Below are 14,480 nucleotides of genomic sequence, written 5' to 3'. Positions count from 1 at the left end.
TTAGTACTACTCATCTCAAGAACATTGTCTATAATGAACTTCATAATTACTAGACATATTTTTTTAGAATGAGCCCAATTAACATGTTTGACTATAACTGCAGCGGAAGATTCAGGTATACAAACTTTAGACTTATTCTCAATAAGGGCAACATTCACATTAGAAAATGGCAAGAAACAATTTAACAGAGTCAACTCAGTCCTCATAATTGGTCCTGTTCAAAGTTTTCACCGAGGTAGGCATAGACACTGATATGGGAAACAACAAAGTTTAATATGCGCAATTAGCTCAAGTGCAACAATAATATGCCCATCACAAAATTTCTTACTTACTATGATCCTGCCTAAGGGTCCCGGATCACAATGAATAAGAAAGACGAATACAATGCACAAAATTTCATGTCACAAAAATCCTAACACCGATAGGGTATCAGTACAAAATTGACATAAGCAAAACACAATTGCATAGTATTTTCAAATCACATTAATAACAATACATCGATAGGATATAATTATTATTAATGCAATATATAATTATATAATTTACACAAGTCATGTATAAATGGTCTCACGATAGGTAGGATGACATTTATATAGAACAATCATGCATTCAGAATTAATTTAAATATGTATATTATGCATGAAATCATAATTATACCAAAAATGCATCAAATAATTTATATAAAACTAAATTATTATTTTTTTAACATATATGACATTCAAAAAGAGAGTGAATAGTATACAAAAAAAGGTCATAAATATCAAATATTAGTATAATCATGTATATAAAAAAATTGGATCATATTCCATCAATACAATAATTATTTAATTAATTTAGGCACGAGTTAATTAATTAAAAAATATTTACAGTGCCCAAAAAATTATGAAAATTGTCCAAAAAATTTAATATCAAAATAATCCTCCACTCGACGCTCTCTCAGCCATGCGAGGGGGCTTCATACACTTCAAAAAAAAACTCATCAGCTGCAAAACGGGTCCAACAAATTCAGAAACTCGATCCAGTTCAATCTTACATTCTAAAGTACCAATTCATATTGTTACAAAAGGTGTATTTTGAACAACAAAAGAGAGTTTCAAAGGCTAAAACCCGCGCAGCCATGGAGGATTCAAAGTAATTGAAAATTCAAGCAACCCAAACAGTTTCTTTCAACGAGTAGGGTCCACTACGTTCTTTGTAAAAATAAGGCAATGACGAACGCAAAATGAAAGAAAGAATAAATTCTCAATCTAAAATTGAACGAAATAATGAATTAATTATTAGATTATGTTCGTGTTCAATTTATTAACAAAAGCCCTTAATCAATTTTAAATATACCTTTGCCTTGATGAGAGAATTTGAAAGGAAACGATTTTAGGGTTTATAGTTTCAAAAAATTAATAAATTGGGAAATTCTCTTAACATACCCGATGGAAATTAACAATTTTTGGATATGATATTTATGAATATAAGAAGAAAAAAAAAACCTAAATTATTTTCCAAATCCATACATAAAATTATAGCATTTTGGTTGCTCAAAGTTGGAAAATTATGATGTGTATTAAGTTGGCTCTGATACCATTTGCAGGAATTTTAAATATAATTATTAAAGATAACACAATTATATATAATACACATCATAACAACTCAATACAATTCCAACTATATATAATTGAATAATTACGTTAAACGCGTACCTGATGAGAACTCACGAGTCATAAGCAATCCCGATGAGAACCATGAGTCATAAGCAATCCTTGTTTTGAATGAGCGTGTACTACTCTCTTATCTGATTGCTATTATCCCACACTAGTAATGTCTAATGGGGCAACAGTTATATAAGCCTAATCAAATGAGAACAGGAACCTCTCACTGGGCACATAGAATAGTTCAACCCATCACGTACTATTCATACTAAGAGCCCAATTACAAAATCTATATAATAATAATTATTATTATTATACACATTTATTTTACGTCATAATTAATAACAATATAACCATAATAATTTAATGATGTTAATCCACAAATTAATATAAATATTAATATTAATGTTAAAAAAATCTAACACATTGACCACCAATTTAGGTGATAAGTGTGAGTCTCAATATTTTGTACTCATAATAGAAGGTGTGTGATTTGGTGACACACAACATTTATACTTTCATCAACTAAGTGAGTGTTTTCTTCTAAACTAGATACTTCTTCTGAGTTTAATCATTTTAGAAGTTAGTTATTAGTATCGTCGTGCGGTAGCAAGTTTAGTATCCCATCAACCCCTATTCCTCTGACATTAAAATAACCATCTTTTACTGATGTATTTTTCATAAACAACCTTGACATCTTTTGATTTAAAAACCTTGAATGCATGTAAACAAAGTATACCAAATATTTCAAATTTTTTACTATTGCAAGATATAGACTTTGAGGTATGTTCAAATAATATTTCCATGATTTACGTTGGTTGACTATAGTGATAACATATTCAAATATAAGGGGAGATTCAATCATTTTTGAAATGCAACATGCCAAGAATGAAGTAAATTATTGTTGGAATAAGTTAAATAAAATGTGCTTAAATTTTGCCCATTTGTATTAATATGAGAGACATCTCATATCTCAATATTGCTAATTTATCATAGGACTCATACTCACAAATTAGTTTATTATAACACTTGTCTTCAATAACATACTCGAAGTATGTAAAAAAATTGTTTAATACCAACACCAAACTTCATACAAGTTTTGAAATCAGAATTTAAATTTTTACTTAATTGAGTACTTTCACATCCCAAGTGTGAAACCTCCCTTCATGTAACATGATGGTCATTTTTTCTTTATGGCATATATTGAGTTCATCCAATTATTGTCAAGAACATTGTATTCCTAAATGATGTTGGTACAAGCTGGCTTAATGTCATACATGCATTTTTTGAAGTCTCTTAAAAATGACTTCCACCCTTATCAAATTACCAAGGTATTTTATCCCATTTTACATCAAGTGTCATGTGCATGAAGCATGATGTGTCTTCCATAAGTACCTTAGTCATGACTTAATCTTGATTAGTAAATATAGTTACGAATTTTTTTTATTGTGTGCTTCTAAGAATGTTCAAACAACCATTTAAAAGATTATGTCATTTCATCACACAACAAAGTTACACCAAATATCATAACACCTCTGTAATGGTCAAAACTTGAGAACAATGAAGGAGACATATTTGTGTGATTAGTGCAATATGTAGTGTCTAAATAAACAATTTCACCAAAATATGCATAATCTAATACCATCTTTGCATCAATCTAAAAAAACATTTGTTATTTGTTCATTCACATCCATCTAGTATGCATGAAAGAATGGTGGATTCTCTACTAACTGTCGTGAAAATATTGCATTACACAACCAACTTATACATAAACCATACTTCTTTGTCTTTTTGCTTTCAAGTAATTCTTTGCATCCAACGTAATGTATCATATGTTCGCTCTATGGCCTGCAAATGTGGTGACAAGTTGATATGATGACTTTTGGTGCATACTAAATTTTTGAGTCATTTCAATCTCATAATTTTGAACCTCGATTATCTTATAATGTGAAGCAAGTATGTGAGTTGTCTTCTTAAGTTGTAATGAATGATTATGATCTTCTACAAATTCATGTATAAGGAATTTTCTTTTCTTCCCCAAAGACACTACAATTCTTGCATAATAATTAGTTCTAGTCTTAAATATATGTTTAACAACTTGTGAATCTCATTTATCTCCCTTTGAAGGCCCTATTTACAATAAACATATCTACACGATATAATTGTACCATCTTTCCTTCGCTTTTTGAAGTATTGTTTTCTAACTTCGAAAGTTGTCCTCTCATGATATTTACTCCAAAATTCTCACTCCAAAATTCTCATACTTCTTCTAACCCAACTCTTGGCTTTCATTCTACACTTTAGTGCTCATGTTTTATAACTAAAAAAATGAAGCATATCTTTAACATTTATTTTATATTCCACCTTTATCCATAAAATAGGGTCTCTTATGTACAAAACTGTCTATTAATCTAATTATTTTTTTAGGCACCATCATCCTAGTTTCTTGAAAATGTTAGTAAGGATAAGCATCTATTCTATCATTTACAAATCATTACATCACAGAATCATAGTTGTAATATAAAGAAAATATATATACATTTTCACAATCCATTCACATTACAAACATATTCACATATACACAACTCAACAATTTATCATATGTTATCAAATTTCTCTTGCCAATACACACTCCCAATGTACTGTGATCACAAATATTAATGTCTCCAGCATTTCTTGAGGTCTTACTCAACTAAGTAAATAGTCGCTGGTTAGCCCATGCACACACATACAACGTATACAATAGTTGGGCCCTTACCAAAGATATAATCAGGAATCTAGTCAGGAAATGAGTGTAAGGCCAAGTAATGCATTTGTTCTCAGAAAGAGTGTGTACACATATGCAAATGTCACTCACCACTCTATATTTTTCTTAGATTTCTCATCGTCTTTGGACTCTATACCTCTAGTGTATCTTTGTAACTATTTACACTAAATTTATTCCATTCACACTAATAGTCATTCTAAAATCATTTCCTTCTTTACTTACAAGATCGTGCTTAATAAAGCACTTTCAGACTAAGTCTATCTCACTCTCACCATCAAAATATAGTTTCAAAAATCATGTTCTTCAAGCCAATATCATAATTTATCACAACCACAACTATTTATGTTATCACATCATGATCACTCATCACATATTTCATGTGAACATATCATAGTCAATCAATCCAGACAATCAAACATGTATATTCTCAGCTATCATTCATGCATAATATATTTCAAACATATACTTTCATAAACATCCTTATATAATAGTGCTCCAATGAGCACAAAATAAACATTTTAATAGAACGATAAAACAATGCTCTCCTTACCTTGACTTGAGTATGTGGAGGGATATTGATGAATGTAACGCTCTGTGTTTTGTAAACTATTTGATTATTAATATAAATATGTAAATTGATGTTTAAATAAGCATTTAACTTGTGTGGTGATGTGTATATGTGTAAATATATGTGGATGCGTACATATTTGTATATTATGATTGAAAGATGAATGTGGACTTGTGTTTAGATTGGAAATGTAAGTTAAGTGTGTACTGCAATGATATTTCCGCTGTAGCAAGGAGATTCTCCCTGTAGTGAGAATGTCATGGGCGAATGGTATGATTCTGTTGCGTTCTCACTATAGCGAAAGGGCAATAGAGAAAGGGTATTTTCTGGGTACAGTCTCGCTGTAGCGAGATTTTACAGAAATCATAATGCATATTCGTCTGAGATTTTTGCTATAGCAAGAAATGTCTCGATGTAACAAGAATGTCGTGACTCTTAGGGTATTTGAAGGTTTAGGATTTGTTTAAGCAACTTTGTATTTGCTTAAGCCATTTTACATAAACTACTAAATAGTAGCCTCTGTTCAATATTCGCTTAAGTCATTTCTCCTACTTAAGCGATTTTCAAAGGTCTGAATAATGTATGCTTTTTGTTTAATTTTTGCTTAAGACAAATCACCCCCGCTTAAGTGAAGTAAATTTTGCTTAAGCTATTTGCCTATTACTTAAGCAATTTTAAGGTTTGAAATGATATGCTTTTAGTCTAATTTTCACTTTAAATTTGTATAATTTGCTTAAACTTAAGTGGACCAATGTTCATGTAAGCCAAATTGTATTGCCCCTAAGAGTGCTTTTTGTACAAGATTCACTCCAATCTCCTTAACCTCACTTAAGCAAAAATACACTTATGCGGATTGTTGCCACTAAAGTAAAAAATAAAAAATGTCAAATATTGTCATTGCGACATTATTTGTGATTGCATCATATCACAATTCTAGTATAACTAAAATCTACCAAAAAATAATATAATAAAATATTGTAATGTAATAAGTGTCACGTCCACTTCATATTGCAATGTGTGTATGGTGTATTCAAAGAACTTTTTGCATGATTTAAGATCACCATGGTCCTGTCCAATAATAACATGACATATAAGAATTTTTGACACGTGTAAAAATTTGAGTAGTCAAGACTAAATAGTCCTAAACCACATAATAATTTCATGTGTATTGAAGTGTAATAGACATTGGAATCCTTACAAAATTATAATTCATTTGTTTAATTATTATTTAGTAGATTTAATGGGAGTTGTGAAGGGGTAGGAAGGTTTAAGATAGATGATGGAAATGGTAGATTTGGTAGGAGGGGAGGTTAGAAATGGTTACCCTAAATTATCTGAAAATTTGATTTTCATTTTATTCTGCAATTTTTATTTTGTTTATTAGAAAATGAGAGAAAAATAGGTTTTCAAATAATTGGACCTGACTGATCTTGATCCGTTGTCCTATGTATTCCCCCAATGCAATGGAGAAATGAACAATACGTAATTTTGAATAGAAAACCTTTTTAAAAGGTATTTGAAAAATGAAAATTGACCATTTGAATAAAAAGAGATGTGTTATACTTAGTAGGCTGAAAGCTTAAACAAAAAAAGTGTGTGGGACTAGTTTTTCACATCAATTTAGTAAATATGTCAACATTTTGAAAGAGCAATAGTAAGGACAACCCAAATTATAACTAGGTTAACTACTAGACTAAAAGTCTAAAAGTAATCAAAATTCTCTTGTTAATTGAAACTCTTTGCAACAAGTTCACCTTTATACTTTTAAATTGTACCATCATATTCATCTTTATGTGAAATACCTAATTGCACCCTGTAGCTTTTTTATTTAGAGACAAGGATACTAGATTACAAGTGTCTTTTTGCATCAATACTAATATTCAACTTCCATTGTAATTTCCATGATAACTTTTCACTCTAGTGATTGAAGGGCTTGGGTGATAGGAGTTGGTTTAGTAGCTGCAATATAAAGGCTTTTAGCTTTTAAATATACCAATCTTAGCTTGAGTTGTCATGTGATGAGTATTACCATAATGGTAAGATACAATAACTAAAATAACTAATTAAAGAGAAATTTAAAGTTTTTCTTGTGTGAGTTGCTAAGTGATGTTGCAAAATTAAAATTGTTAGTTAGCAAAGCACTTGATTGTTGTGATGAACACCCATAATTCTCAACATTACTAGCATGGAGAATATAAATAGAAGGTACTTTGGTGGGAGGAGGGAGAGAGGCAATATTAATGCTATGTAAAAATTTGGGATTTGAAAAAAAAAGGAAAGAAAATTTCATAAAAAATAAAATTTCATGCAATATAAACTTTGTCTGAGGAAGACAGATATGTGTAGCTTTAGTTACAAGTGTTATATCTAATAAATATGCATTTGTAATCTGAAATGCTATTTGTGTTCACTATAAAGTATGAAATAACAAAAACAAGCATAACAAAATGATTTAAAAATAGAATAATCTAATGTTTTATGAAAAAGCATTTCAAAAGTGTAACACCTTAAATTTAATTTCCATAAATAAGAAATTTTACAAATTTTTGAGATAATAAAATTTTCATTTTTAATTCAAGTTTCATTAACAATTTCAAATAAAGGAAGGGGTTACAAATTATATCAAACTGATGGTATAAGACTTATTCAAATACAACAGTTTTCCAAAATAATATCCTAAGTCCTATGGCAGTTTCATTCACCCCTTCACTTAGTCTGGTGCTGATCGTCTTGAATACCTGAAAAATGAATGGAAGGGTAAGTACTCTATACTACCAAAAAACACAGAATCAACGTAGAGTCTCACCTCCAGCACATTTCCAATACATTAAACAAACACAATCACAGGCAGCATTCCATATCCATAGGTATAGTACACAAAACTCGTGCATACACACACATCAACCACACTCACTGTGGCACTGTGATCACAGATTTACACCATGAATGGTCGCCGGATACCCCCGCCTCACGGATATCATGTGGGCAGTCGCTCAGCAAAGATAGCGGTCAGAGGTTTAGTCAGGAAGAGAGTGTGTGGCCCGTGGTGCACCCGTTCCGCAGTCGATGTCACCACCATTCCCTCTTTCCCAAGGTATTTCTACCGTCCTCATCTCCCACATCCCCAGTGTATCGCTAAACCATTCACAGCACATTACAACGACGCTAACACGCCCATTCATACATATTCTATTCACGTATGCAGTAATCATGCTTACACACGACACACAACCCACAATTATCGTTCACATTACAGGCCATTGGGCCCACATTTTCACAATATTCATTTAAATATACGGTACAAGTGCCCATACTCATTCTATCACACAACATTTATATACAATCCACATCCATCAATTTCGGATCAACACACATCATGTTCACATATCACGACACATGACCCACATTACATTTTTCAGCAATTTCCTATCCACTAACTCAGCCACAACACAATATTCAGCAAAATAACAACAATTCATGCACAAAAGAGTAGGATAGAGTCCCCTCTTACCTTGGATTGACGTCCCACGCGCTAAATCCACCAAAAAGTGCTCCTCCTCACGGATTTCGTCCTAAACATATGGAGAAACTCCATGAGAACTTAGGGGAACTACGGAAACAGAGAAAGAGGATGAAAAACTGAAACCCTAACCATTAAAACTCACATCCAAGCGTTCCCCACACGGATCTAACCTTCAATCAAGCTCCCGAACGGCTTTGGAAACAATTAATCGGTGGAATAGAGCTTTGAGAACGAAAGGATCAAAGGAATTTTGAAGGGAGAGAGAGAAATAACTCTCCCTGAACCCTAACCCCCTTTAAATCATTTTCTGGTCGCGACACTCTCGCTACAGTGAGATAGACCTCGCTGCAGCAACACGCCCTCTCGCTACAGCCAAAAAATCAGAGAAAACTGCACTCTGGTTTCTGTATAATCTCGCTACAGTGAGGCCCTCTCGCTATAGCAAGATTGCACCCAGAAATGCACCCCAAAGTATCGCTATAGCTAGACATCTTTCGCTACAGTGAGATGGCAACAGTTCTAGTTCTTCCTCCCAGGACCTTCTCGCTACAGGGAGAATCCTCTCGCTACAGGGAGAATCCTCTCGCTACAGCGAGAACAGCCCAGTATCATGCTCTACATTTAGGCATTTAGCCCATTTTCAGTCTATCCAATCATACGTACACATATATACACACATACATATTCATAACATATATCTAAAAATACACACATGAATATCCATTTAGATTTATATAATTATCAATAATTAATATTACAAAAATTTGGAGCGTTACAAAAAGGTCATTTGACTTTAAGAGTAAGTTTAAGTAATTTGTTTGTAATAAAGGTTGTAATGGAAAAAACATTTGCTTAAAATTGTGAAGGTAAACATAATGATGTTAAAAGATTTAATCCTAATTTGTGAATTATACAATGAGTTATCAAAATTTTAGTAAGTACAATGAGTTCTGTCTATCAAAGTAAACAAGTTCTAAAAGTTCAAGATCTATATTTATTCTAGTATTTTTTTTTATGAAGAATGAATTGTCTATTTTATTTAGAGACTTACTTAATTAAAATGTCACATGAAATTTTAGAATAAAGTTATCATACTTATATAGTCTTTGATTTATTATTAGTTTGTAACTTCAAGTTTTTGGGACTCTACATCAGTCTTCCCATTTTTTTCTTTAGTTGCTTAGGTCATGCCATGAATCTATTTTTTTTTTTCATTTGATCTTTTTTTCCCTAAACATTTACCTTTTATTTTTTTTAAATGTAAGCTCTAATACTATATTAAAATATTGAAAAGTGACTCCAATCCAAATGCAAGGAAGAGCAAATGAGCTACAAGCACGAGTGATCTACTTATATAAAATATTTTAGGCAATTTTAGATTAAATCCTTCTTACTTATATAGTGTTTGATTTTTTGTTATTCCACCAATGTGAGACTTGATATTGTATTGCTTATCTTATTTTATGTGCATTTAGATAATTTCTTACTTAAACAATTATTTATTACGATTTTTTTAAATGATAACTTATGTTTTAAATTTAACAATGAAACTTAATAAGATAATATGAAAATATGTTATTTCAGAAAAACTATACTAAGAAACTTATTGAAATAAGTTAAATACAACTTATGAAATTTATAAGCTATTTTTTACAAATTGTTCATTAGTTCTTTTTTAATCGAATTGTTGTTTATTAGGTTAAAAGCTATTTTATGAAAAAAGATAAAAAAATTGGGTTAGAAACTATTAGGAGGTGAAGAAGAAAATCTCTCACTTTCACCCTGACCTTATATTAAAAAAATATTTTTATTTTTTTTATTATTACTATTACTTAATGTTATTACTTTAACACCTTAATTCAATTTCAATAAATAAAGAATTTTGCAAATTTTTGAAATAATACAATCTCCATTTTCAATCCAAGTTCATTAAGCATTTCAAATAAAGAAAGGGTTTACAAATTATATCGAACAGTTGTTACAGGACTTATTCTAAATACAATAGTTTTCAAAATAATATTCTAAGCCCTATAGCAGTTCCATTCACCCCTTCATTGAATCTGGTACTGATCGTCTTGATTACCTGAAAAATGAATGAAAGGGTAAGTAGTCTACACTACTGAAAAACACACAATCAATATAAAGTCTCACCTCCAGCACATTTTCAATACATTAAATAAACATAATCACAAGCAACATTCCATATCCATAGGTATAGTACACAAAACTCGTGCATACACACACACACACCAACCACACTCATTGTGGCACTGTGATCACAGATTTACACCATAAATGGTCGCCGGATACCCCCGTTTCACGGATACCACGTAGGCAGTTACGGGTCGCTTAACAAAGATAGCGGTCAGAGGTCTAGTAAGGAAGAGAGTGTGTGGCCCGTGGTGCACCCGTTCCGCAGTCGGTGTCACCACTACTCCCTCTTCCCCAAGGTATTTCTACCGTCCTCATCTCCCACATCCCCAGTGTATTGCTGAACCATTAACAACACATTACAACAGCATTGCACGCCCCAGTCACACATACATTTTAGTATACAGCACATAGCCCACATTTAACAGTTACGGCACTAGGCTCACATTTCATTTTCACAGCGCACATAGCACATAGCTCACAATTCATTCAAGACACACAGTTCTTAGCCTATTTTCATTAATATTATACGGTCCTCAGGCCCACCTTTTCACACAATGTTCATTCAATTATACGGCACGTGTGCCCATACCCATTCACAACATCCAGTACATAATTCACATCATTTCCTTGCATCCAATGGCAACCAACACAAGCACATCACTCAATTTCACACAATATGCCGGAGGTCAGACACCTCCGGACTCAACCCAATTCATACAATTCATCAATACACATAACCTCATCTCCTATTTCCATCATATTACTATATTCGTTCAAATAAACTCATTCCTAACAAAGATAACTAAAGTAAAGTACTCCCCATACCTCAAAAACGAAGACCCGACATGAAACATTGATGGAATTGCTTCCCCATACAGATTTCGTCCCTAAAGCACACAGAAATTCCAAGGGAACTTAAGGAAAACCTCAGAAAATGAAAGTAAGGGACGAAAACCAAAACCCTAGCCATAAAACTCACCTCCAAGAGCTTCAAACACTTCCCCAATCCTCAATCTAGCTTCCAATCGGTCTTGGAGGGCTTTTAATCGGTAGGAATGGGTTTGGGTAGAGAGAATCATGAAGGAGAGAGAGGGAAATCGTGAAAATAACCCTCTTCTTGAACCCTAACCCTTCAAATACCCCTCTGGTTGCAACACCCTTGCTACAGCGAAAAAACAGAGAAAACTGCACTTTGGTTTCTGCAGAATCTCGCTATAACAAGACCCTCTCGCTACAGCGAGATGTCTCTTGCTACAGCGAGAAGGCAACAGTTCTGGCCCTTCCTCCCAGAGCCTTCTCGCTGCAGCGAGAATAGCTTAGTATCTCGCCATGCACTCAGCCCAATCCAAACAATCATACATATATATACATACATACACACACACACATGAATATACATTTAGATATATATATATATATATATATATATAATTATCAAAACTAATATTACAAAATTCGGGGTGTTACAATTACAGTCTAATTTGTCATAATTAATAATTGTTATTAATACCACTAATACCACAGTGTCATCATCACTCTCTTTACTATTATTATTACTACAATAAATGTGTTACCACAACCTAATCACTAGTCGCAGTATCCTTGCTATGCATAATCATCGAAGTCAATACTATTATTACTATCGTTCTCATTACTATTATTATTTTACCACCATTGTTATTATAATCGTCATCACTACCACTATCATTACCACAATCGTCTTCCACCACTATTATTACTATTGTTCTCGTTACTATTAGTATTAGCACCATTATTATTATAATCGTCATCACCACCATTATCACTACAATAATTATCTCCCACCAGTATCATTACTACAACTCCGGTCACCCCACCACTACTATTGATGTTACTTACACCATTAGCATACGTAACAATAATGTCACTAATATTATGGTCATAATTGTTATTACCACCATTGTCATTATTAGAATTGCAACCACTATTATTTTAAAGGAAAAGTTTACTTTACCTTCATATATGTTTGATTATATGCAATTTAACCTCTGACTTTTAAAAGTGTGCAATACGACACCTATACTTATGAAAGTGTGAAAATAAATTCTTCTGTTACTTAGACATTCATTTTTTTCGTTTTTGGACAATAATGCCTTCAAATCCCTAATCTCTTCTCTCTCTCTGTAATGACAGAACATTTTTAGAGGTACTTTTGTATAAAAAAAATAACAAAAATAGAGAAATTAAGTGTTTAAACATGACTTATTCACACTTTCAAAAAATATAGGGTGTGACATTACAAACTTTTAAAAGTTAAAGTTTAAATTGCCCATGACCTAATATATAGAGGCTAAATATATTTTTTCTTGTTACAATTGTTATGAATATTACCACAAGTGTCACTAACTCCAATTACAATACTACTAATGTTGTCATTATTTTTTAAAGTTTTTAATTATCATTTAATTTGTTAGTATGATAATTGTAATTTTTTAAAGAAAAATAAAATGATGACAAAAAATATTTTTGAGGGACTAATATAATGACAAATTAAATATTTGAAAAGTTTAATAATACCATATTAAAGTGATGAGAAAAGAAACTTTAACTTGTGATAACAATTTTACATACTTTACCTTATTATCAGCACATAATTTTAGAAAAATGAATTGAAAGTTTATTTTTATTGTTTGTATTCATGTATCTTTAAAACTTTTCAATTTTTATGAAGCACGTAGTTTAATATTTCACTTTTATAAATTTAATATTTTATTTTTAAAAATAGGATAAATTTCTTATATTTACTATTTTTTCAATTTGATTACCAATATTCATCGTATGTGAATTAATAAAATTTAATATTTTTCTCTCTATTTTAATAAATTAAAGTTGTTTGTCTCAAGGACAATTTGAAAGGTCATTAATGTTTCAAGCTAAATACTAAAATAAATTGAAAGATACAAACATGTGATAAAATGTCATATTACATTTAATTTTACATTATTATTATTATTTCTTTATCATTTTAATTTGATTAATTTAGAAGCAGAAACTTCTCAATAGTTTAGAATTTTTTTAAAATTCTTAAAAACTACTTCTACGTAGTCAAAGTATAGAGCATTATTTACATGACTTTACTTTTTTCACCAATCACGATATTGTGCAAAAAAGTGTTCAATTTATTATAATATTACAAAATTAACTAACTTTTGAGAATTTAATAATTTTAAACTTAAAAATAATTTTAAAAAATCATATAAAATAATGAAGTGACTAATTAAAATATGAACTAAATTACTATTAATCACATAAAAGTGAATCAATAACCCTTTCAAATTTAAAGGAATCTTAAAATTTACTTAACTTTTATAACTTATTTCTTTTTTACGTTAACACTTGTAAATTATAGTTTAATTATATTAATCTTTATAATTATTTTTTTCTTCACATACTTACGTATCTTTTAACAATAAATAATCATACTCTAAAATAAATAAACAATTTACTACGATAATATTGTTTATAAATTTAGTCTTTAAACTTTATACAAATTAATAGAGTGACAAATGCTAATCGGTGCCTCAATGAAATAGATCAAGAAATTATTAAATAAAAAATTTATTAAAAATTATTTTAAAATGAATTAAAAATTATAACAAAATATTAATAATTATTTTCAATTAAAATTTTTTATTTTATTTTGTAGCTAACACCTTTAAAATGTACACATGCCATGACATGAATATTTTATGTCATGGTACAAGCAAGAATGTAATTATATGTAAATAATTTTTAAGAGTTTTAATTTCATGTTACACCATGTGCTTTGCATGTATATAATAAAAA

The sequence above is a fragment of the Abrus precatorius genome, unplaced genomic scaffold, assembly GCF_003935025.1.
Source record: "Abrus precatorius isolate BTA unplaced genomic scaffold, Abrus_2018 Scaffold8, whole genome shotgun sequence".
Taxonomy (NCBI): domain Eukaryota; kingdom Viridiplantae; phylum Streptophyta; class Magnoliopsida; order Fabales; family Fabaceae; genus Abrus; species Abrus precatorius.
The sequence above is the reverse complement of the archived record's forward strand: the minus strand, read 5'-3'. Positions refer to the sequence as shown.